The sequence below is a fragment of the Pinus tabuliformis genome, chromosome X (genome assembly GCF_031772625.1).
Source record: "Pinus tabuliformis cultivar Carrire ecotype Pingquan chromosome X, CPIR1, whole genome shotgun sequence".
NCBI classification, from domain to species: Eukaryota; Viridiplantae; Streptophyta; class Pinopsida; order Pinales; family Pinaceae; genus Pinus; species Pinus tabuliformis.
The window spans coordinates 1,097,709,058-1,097,719,286 of NC_142308.1; the positions used below are offsets into that span (position 1 = coordinate 1,097,709,058).

General features: G+C 33.1%; 1 pseudogene; it reads right to left on the bottom strand.

Moving 5' to 3' along the window:
- Positions 1-7,740: 7,740 nt before the first annotated feature.
- Positions 7,741-8,436, bottom strand: LOC149143650 (ferritin-3, chloroplastic pseudogene; annotated as a pseudogene).
- Positions 8,437-10,229: the final 1,793 nt, after the last annotated feature.

Consider the following 10,229-nt stretch of genomic DNA (forward strand, 5'->3'; position numbering starts at 1 on the left):
CATTATAATTGGTTACTAATTTTAATATCAACTTCTATATAAACATATCCATGAAAATGGGAAACCTATTTGACAACTATATAAAACAAAAATATCAAAAACTCCCACAAAATATAAGACGTAGGGCCACAACTTTGTAGTAGTTTTTGTTTGAAAATGTTTCAAGTATCTTAATCGCAATATATTTAAAATGTCTTCATCATTTTCTAATCTGCTCTTATATATAATAATATTTTTTCCCTTTTTTTATTATTTATTATTAAAATTGTATATTTTAACTATTAAATGTCTGCATTTTAAATACACTATGGATTTAAAAATTTTAAATATATTTTTATAATAAAAATTATAAATTTAATAACTAATTTATAATAAAATTTTAATCATTTTATATATATATATATATAAAATTGTATTCTGACACAGCTTAAAACAAATTGATTTATTCATATAAATGTCGATTTCTCAATATTGGTTTGGATGATAATACTATCTAAATTATTTTAGTAATTTTTTATATTAAATTTTGAGAAATTTTTATTTGGTAAATCAAGAAATTATGAATACTATTTATTTGGTTTTTGTCTCTGTTTTACAAAATTTTATTTCCAAAAGAAAATCATAAATAAAGACTTAGTTTATAATACATATTTTATTATCAAAATTTAAAAAGATCACAAAATAATTAAATTATAACTTTATTTTAAATTATTATAATAATGATGATTATTATTAACGTCCACTAAGATCAATGTGGTCTATAGGACCTCAAGAAAGAAGAAATTAATTGGGAATATTTAAAATTTTATTTCTGTGATCAAAAAGGAGGGAAATAAGTGTTATGAGGTATTGTAGTTTTGCTAACTAAACAAATCAAGGAGGTTGGTAGTGGGGAAAATATTTTGGAAATAAGAATGGATGTGAGTAAGGGTCAGACAATCCAAGAGAAAAAAAATTTCATCTTGGACACTCTTAGTATCACAGAGGAGGCATATTCTCTAGTCCCAAAGTATCGTGGAAATAAACGAACATATGGTTTCTCTCATTGCAATATATTTAAATGCTCTTATATATAATAATATTTTTTTCTCCAAAATTTATTATGATTTATTATTAAAAATGTATATTTTAACTATTAAATGCGTACATTTTAAATAAAATATGGATTTAAAAATTCTGAATATAATTTTATAATAGAAATTATAAATTTAATAATTAATTTATAATTTAATTTTAATAAAATTTTAATCATATATATATATATATATATATAAACAAATTGATTTATTCATATAAATGTCATTTCTCAATATTGGTTTGGATGATAAACTATTTTAGTATTTTTTTATATTAAATTTTGCGAATTTTTATTTGGTAAATTAAGAAATTATAAATACTATTTATTTGGTTTTTGTTTATGTTTTACAAAATTTTATTTCCAGAAGAAAATCATAAATAAATACTTAGTTTATAATAGATATTGTATTATCAAAATTTAAAAGGAACACAAAATAAATAAGAAATTATAAATACTATTTATTTGGTTTTTGTTTATGTTTTACAAAATTTTATTTCCAGAAGAAAATCATAAATAAATACTTAGTTTATAATAGATATTGTATTATCAAAATTTAAAAGGAACACAAAATAATTAAATTATAACTGTATTTTAAATTATTGATGATGATGATGATGATGGTTGTTAACGTCCACTGAGACCAAATAATGATCTATCGGACCTAAAAAGACAAATTATTTATTTTGATTTAAGATGTTATTCCGATGCTCAAAAAGCTTGGAGAGAAGCCTCCCGAGCTCACTATAATTTTGGCATTGTAAAAGGCTAGAAAGGTCAGTATTGTAACAAAGGTTGTGAAATTGAGATCTAATGTGGTTGTATGCAGGGCACTCTAAGAGGAAGTGGTTTTCATCCTCGATGCTCTTATTCTCACAAATATGGCAGATCCTTTCCATCCATGGCATTTTAGGAACTACCCAGCGGCCAGTCTCACTATGGAGCTCATGAGAATTCGTTCTAATCTTTGCTATATTAATTTTCTTTTTTGAGCTAGTTAGAATAGAGAGATACTTTTGATCTTCAAGGGTGGGGTTGATGACCTTCTTATAATAACTTAATTTTCTTTTAGACGCTAAATCTTTCTCACACCACAATTTTTCTTTGAACTTAGAAGTAACAATATCTTTAATGTTATTTATGTTTTGCAAAGCATCATTCTCATTGATCTCCCAATAGTTTAACCAAGCCCTTGTGTCCTTATGCCATCCTCGGTTAAGCCTTAGGTGATTTTGGCTGGAATTTAAAGCTAGCTAAGGAAGTCTATGATTGTCTATGTTATTGAGCTTGTGCTTGTACATCAGAAACCTGAGCATAGCTAGGCTCTCAATAGAAGAAAGACCCGCTTCTATAAGGAGAATAGGATAGGGTGTATTACTTTTAATTTTCAGGTTATAAGTTATAAAACGCTTCTGGATTTGCTCAATCTTCCTCCATGATTCTTTGGAGATGCTGCAGCCCCAAACTTCACAACCATATAAGATAACAGGAGTGACTAAAGTTTCAAAGAGGAACTTCTTTTTATCCCACATTACGAGGTTTGTTGTTTTACAATTATTTTCAAGACCAAAATAAGCTTTCCATCCCCCATTGATCCTTTTCTCAATGCTATGGTTCCAGTTGAGCTTGTGATGGATATCAATTCCTAGGTACTTGTAAGAATACACTTCCTCCAATTTATTATTGTCATACGTAAAATTAGCGCAAGTGTCCTTTTTAGATTTGATAATCATAACTTTTGTTTTGTCTGTGTTAACAGTCATACCCATGGTAGAGCAGAAGTCCTTAAGAAGCTTCAGTTGCTTATCAAGATCAGAAGGGCACCTTGCCAGAAGAACAATATCGTCAGCATAGAGAAGAAGGATAATGACTATCCCAGCTAAGATTGTGCCACCACATCCTGCTTCTTCTAAATAACCTTCGAGCTTATCGATGTAAATGCCAAATAGAGTAGGGGAGAGGGGGCAACCTTGTTTAACTCCGATGTTACACTTAATATCTTTTGACCACCCCTCATTGTTCTTTAGCTTGGTAATTACATTCTCGTATAGCCTTATAGCAGCGGCTCTTAACTCAAGAGGAACCTTTAGCTCTTCTAACCTATTCCAAAGGTTGTATCTAGGAACCATATCGAAAGCCTTTCTAAAGTCTACAAAGCAGCAGAATAAATTGGATTTATCATTACGACATTCCTCCGCAATGATCCTTAGCGTAACAAGGTGGTCTGTAGACTTTATTATAATGATGGTGATGATTATTAACGTATACTAAAATGAATGTGGTCTATAGGACCTTAAGAAAGAAGAAATTAATTGGGATTATTTAAAATTTTATTTCTATGATAAAAAAGGAGGGAAATAAGTGTTATAAGGTACTGCAAGTTTGCTCACTAAATAAATGAAGGAGGTTGGTAGTGGGGAAAATATTTTGGAAATGAGAATGGATGTGAGTAAGGGTCAGACAATCCAAGAGAAATTGTTTTTCATCTTGGACTCTCTTACTATCACAAAGGCATATTCTCTAGTCCCAAGGTATCATGGGAATAAACCAACATCCGGTTTCTCTCAGAAGTTCATGAGAATTAGTTCTCATCCATGCAATATTCATTATTTTCTTAGCACCGGTTAAAAAAAAGGTAACTATGGTTGCGGGGTTGATTACCTCATTAGAGTATTTTAACTTTATTTTCCCCTCTAACTCCTTATCACTCGACAACTTATCCTTAAATTTGGAAGTAATGACTTTTTTAATATTATGTTTATTCCCTAAGATGATCTCCTCCTTTATCTCCCAATGGTCCAGCGAGGACTTAACATCCTTATGTCACCCTGGCTTGAGCTGAAGGTGGTTTCGACTAGAGTTAGAAGCAATTTTTGGGAGTCTCTTGGCTTCCATGTTTTACAAATTCTTCTTATACATCAAATACCTAAACATAGTCATGCATTCAATACGGTAAAGACTATCTTCAATGAAGAGAATAGGGTAGGGAGTATTACCTTTAATCTTGAGGTTGTAGGTTATGAATTGTTTTTGGATCAATTCAATCTTTCAACTAGATTTAGGAGCAATTTTTGGGAGTCCCTTGGCTTCCATGTTGTACAAATTCTTCTTATACATCAAATACCTAAACATATTCATGCATTCAATAGGGGAAAGACTATCTTCAATCAAGAGAATAGGGTAGGGAGTATTATCTTTAATCTTGATGTTGTAGGTTATGAATTATTTTTGGATCAATTCAATCTTTCTCCACGAATATCTAGATAGACTGCAACCCACACCTCACATCCATATAAAATAACAGGGGTGACTAGTGTCTCAAAGAGGAACTTTTTTTATTTCAAACCCAAAGATCAATGGTCTTACAAGTTTTTTCAAGCTCATGGTGGATGTGAATACCTAAATGTTTGTAAGAAGAATCATTATCTAAGTAATTTTTATCATTAATGAAATTATAATAAGTGATATTTTTGGATTTAACAATCATAACTTTAGTTTGGTTAGTATTAACAGTCATACCCGTCTTGAAACAATAATTATGGAAGTTTTTAAGAAGAAAAAGAATAAGAGTAATGACTATACCAATAGTTATTATTGATTATAAAAAGAATTAATATACGAATTAAACACATATATTTAAAAAACATGTTACAAGATTCTTAACTATGTTGATTTACTCCCACTTTATTATGGAGACTCTTGATATGTAAATATGTGTTGTTACAATACTATGACTTACAAATATCACATGCCCCAAAAATTATAATTCACGTGCATATAACATTTTTAATTCAATTACATGACATTTTTTATTTAATTAATTTAATTGAAAGAGTAGAAATGGTTTAGCTACTTTGGAGATAAATCTCAACATTTGATATGTGAATTTTAAATTATTATAAACATATTTAATATAATTTTAAGATTAAATTAGTTTTTAAAAATTAAGAAGATTTAAACACATGTTTGATATAATTTTCCTAACCATATAAATTAAATGGTTGGTAAATATCTATAGAAATTATTTTGTGATAAAAACATGTACATTTCAGAGTGTTAAGATTTAAAGAAAATCATAAAAATTAACTGAATTATAACTTCATTTAAAAGTATTATTCTTATCGTTTAGTAAAGCATTTAATAAGATTCTTAACCATGAAAAATTACTTCCACTTTATTATGGATATTATTAACTTGTAAATAAATAATGTTACAATACGATGAACCAATACATTGCTAATCAATATTATATGGTCAAAAAATCATAGCTCATTTGAAAGTATCATAGCTTATATAGATTTTATTTTAATTTAATTTGATAACATTATTTATGGATAACTACTTTTAATATAAATTTCAACATTCACTTTTATTAAAATATTCAATAAATATTTATCGTTTAATAAAGCATGCAATAAGACTCTTAACCATGAAATTTTACTTCCACTTTATTATAGAGATTTTTAACTTGTAAATAAATAATGTTACAATACCATAAACCAATACATAGTTAATCAATATTACATGATAAAAAATCATAATTCATTTCACACTCAAATAATTTATATACATTTTATTTTAATTTAATTGGATAACATTAATTTTAAATAATTACTTTTAACATTAATTTTAAATAATTACTTTTAACATAAATTTCAAAAATGCCTTTTATTAAAATACTCAATAAATATTTTTTTAAGCATAAATTCCTACCGTTCATCCATTAATGGATGCATCTATTATTTATAGAAAAGCTTAGAAAACTATCCAGTATTAAAAAATAAAATTGGTCAAAAATAGTGAACGATAAGGATACCCATTCTTATCGTTTATTTAACTCTACCTTTCTAATGAAAACGACCATATATGTTATGTCAGTGTTTAACTGGAACTTGGAACGGGGCCCAATGAGTCCTTCAAAAAGAAAGATGGTCCTCGGCGGACACTCAAATCAGCAGCCCACATGGATTCTGGATGGTTGCGGAAGATATCCTCATTCATATAATTTCTGAATTGATTTTATTTATATGCGTGGCAAATTTTATATATGAATTCTCTGAATGTGATTATCTGATTTGATTTATATGGACAGGAATTTTTATACCGAGAGTTACAGCGAGCTTCTTTCACAGATAATACAGTATCACTCTGGTTACATTTTGACATTTTTTTAATGTCGGGAATAATCGGTAGATATAGTTTTTCTTCAATTGAATCTTTTGAATTACAAAATTTGTCCGACCAAATTTCCTCAATTATTAGAACACATGCCTATCCAAAAATATTAAAATATTAAACATTCGGAAACTAGGACGTCCGACATGATGAACTATGAAATAATATGCAATAAAATCGAGGCGACTTTAATTATCCACCGTGCAAATTTTCTGGCCAGAGACGTTAAGTTCCAGGAAGGGAGGAGCATGTTGAACCAACGCACCACAGGTTGAAAGCACGAAGATTCTCCTTACATTCTGTTGGACACCTAATCTTAAATGGGTTAGTGTGGAAGTTGAATGGACAAAAGCAGTCCAAGAGACTTTGGGATCTGAAACCCAAGAGTCACATAATGTATTATAAATGTAAATCATTTTTCAATAAAAATTGAATTGCATGTTTTATCTTTATATTTTCTCTCACTCCCATGTGTGTTTAACATGGTATTAGAGACATGATGTGTGGCCTGTGTAGTTTTCTCACGGTTTAGCAACTGGTCTGAGCTGCCTTGAATAATGCTAGCCTAGTCTTCATTACCTGACCATTTATTTTAGATGAGCGCATCAGATCTGCAACTAGGCATTGTATTCCTACCTGCAGCCTATTAGAGTCTGCGCACTGGTATAACAGTGCTGCTATTTACCATTATTCCCTGAGAAAACTGTGATTTTAAACTGTTGGGCTTCCATATACGCCACTGGCCTCCATTGATTGTCCACACCTGCGCTGCCCTGACATATTCCATTTATGATTCCTGCGCTTCTCTGATCATAAACGTTTCATATTCTCGGAATGATGTCCATCAGTTACATTCGAATTCTGTCTGCCATATTCCCTTGAAACTGTTGTTGCTTAAAACCTGACATACGCTTGAACCGTGGACGCTTGTGTTACAGTATGTGGGGTCTGTCATATTCCATTTATCAGACCTGCGTCTGACATTACCTGCATTCTGAATAATTTCTCATTTGAATCAGTGTGTAGCGGTTTTGGACGGCCATACAGCTCCAGCGAAGTGTATCAGTGCAAGCATTGATGATTTGTTGAACGCTGCCTGACAAAGAATTGTGGAGGACGCAGCTGGTATCATCGTTCTGAATGAGCAGTGCATTAAAACTGGAGAAGGAGATCGAATTCCAGCGCCTTCTATCATGGAGATTGCGGACTTCGAAGGTGAGTGGCCTTTGGATTTTCGTTTCTGAAACCCAAGCCTAATAAACCGGAGGCGTTTTTACTGTCCATTTCATGGAGTCTAAGAGATTAAAGGTTGCGGAAAAAGTTCCTTTCAAATTTCTAGCTTAGTTTCCACTCTCAGCCCTGAAACTGAGCAATTCATTGCTTGAAGGAGACCGTTGGTTGTCTGGGCGACATTCTGAGTCAATGGGTATTGCCTGGACCGATTTTACCTTGCCTAAGGCAAATACCATCGTTGCCTGAGTCGATTTGTCTCACCTGTGCGTCGTACGTCCAAGCTCCATGGCATATAAGGCGTCCCCCTTTTCAGGATGATCAAATTTCATGACAGGCATCAAGATGGATTGAAACTTGACTTTCCCACCACGCACATTCTGGTATTTCATGAGCATTTCTGCATGGCCACGTTCTTCATCACTCGCCTGTTTGAAGTACTTTGCAAATCCTGGCAGACCAACGTTATCTCGATCAAAATAGGCAAAGAGAGCATGGTAAATATATGAGACATTATATTCTACATTGATTTGCTCATTCAAAGCAGCTTCGCAAGCATCCGCGAACCTCTGGCGTGCAAAAGATTGAGTAGAATTATTGGAAACTTGTACAAGCTCACTCTGCACTTCAGTGAAGGGCTCAAAGATCACACCTGTCAAAGGCCTACTGTTGGTCTCTCCAGTTCTAGCACGAACACTGCACAAACCTTCTCTCTTTTGCCTTCTGTAAGGTACCAAACACAGGGAATTATTCCCTGCCACCTTATCCTCGAAGACATCATGCTGCTTCAGAGATGATAAGGCACCAAAAGTAGTGGAAGCTTTGAGTGACATTTTGCTTTTAGTTAACCCTCTAAAAATGCAATCCAAAGCTCCTGATTACTCAACAATGTAGCCTTTCGTTACAGAGCACGGGTTTCTTTAAGGCAGCTTTGGAGGAAACTCCTTTATATAGAAAAAAAAAGAGGCGGTAGTTATTGTCTCACGGCTTCAACTCAGCAGAGGACCAGTTCTCATCGTATACTGAAGGCTGCTCTTATGCGTGTTTAAATACCACTTCACTCTGCGTCCATCGCCACTGGTTTCTTCCGCTCCAGCGTTTGGCACCTCTTCGACACCAGCTTTTGGTGCAACTTCGACACCCGCATCGTCTACTCCAGTTGGTGGAACATCTGTATTTGAACAAAAGCTTGCATTTGGAGGATTTGGATCACCAAGTCCCGCTCAATCAAGTTTGGGCTTGCACTACTCCTTCCTCTGGTTTTGGGAGCACTACAGCTTTTGGTCAATCGACTCCAGCATTTGGTGCTGCATCTATTCCAGCATTTCGTTACATTTTGAGTTGCCCGGAGAAATTCGAGAACGAGATTCTTCCGGAAAGAGGCTATTGAGAATTGATATTATATTCCGGAAAATACATGGGCAGCAGCACGGTGGAAGCCGAAGGCAGGGTCAAACCAGTAACCTGTTAAAATCAATTTTCGGTTTTTACGCTTGACAATGACTAATTTTGCAATTCTTTCTTCGGGTTGAATAACTTCTGGATGAGACGCTGTTTTCTCAGAACTGCAGGGTTTGCAATACCAATTATCTGTTTTTAGGGTTTTCTCTAACAAGGTTAAACTGGGTTTCAGTGTGTTTTATGATTAATTTTTCATGTTCACGTAGGCAATAGAGAATGCTCGTAAATATGGAATGTTATCTGATCCGGAATTAAATGGGCACGGGTACTATGAGAGCAGTCAGAAATTTGGGGGTTGTTTGATATTTTGCTCCATATAACGCATCTTTAGCTTCCTAGTCATAGCATCCGTTTAAAAACTCTTGGATTTCCGCGACCTGGTTCTTAAACTACAGTTTTAGCCGGCAAGGATATTTGCTATCCTCTCGACAGAACAAGAGGCTGTTTATGACGTTCAATAGATGAATGATTGCTGTTGTGTACTTACAATTGTTCAGAAGACTCTGTGCTGATTGGTCTGTTGGAATTTTGGAGTGAACGAGTATTTGAAGGATCCAAGCAAGTTTGCAGTTGTTGCTGCTCCAGTGTAGCATTGTATTTAAAACTCATTATAGTGCATTGATTCCTTGATTCCACTGCTGCATAAAGATTTTGGTGAGCTGATTGTAATCTTTTATATTGCACACTGATCATTTGCTGACATTTATAAAGGATATTGCTGTGTACTGTGAGTAGATATTACTTTTCTGCATTGAGTAGTAGTTGTGATCAGTTTTTTAAGGTGTAAATCAAACATTGAAGAAAAAAATGGCCAGAACCAGTGAAGTATTACAGTTCCTTAAAACTCTGATATTATCTACTGTTGATGACACATTACAAATCAGCAAAGGATCTCTCTCAGAAATTCAGACATGTCTACAAAATGCACAGGAAAAGATCGATTTTTTGCAGCTTGAATCACAGCTACAGCAAGAAGAGCTACATCAAAATAGACACCATTCTGAACCTGTTTTTGTTCAGAACATTGAGACAACCACCCATCAACAGCATGTTAATAATGTTACAGTTCATTCAAATAAAGCAGCAGTTGTATATGCAGATGCAGAAACTCAGTCTGCACTTCCCAAGCCCATCATCAGACCTTGGGAACAGCTTGTCCACAACAAGCACAGAACTGGTCTTGGATATGACAAGGACTTGTCCTTTCATATTCCAGACTATGCCAAGCCCATTCAGTTTCAGAGTGCTGGATTTATTCATGACAGTTCACCTGCTCCTCATGACAGTG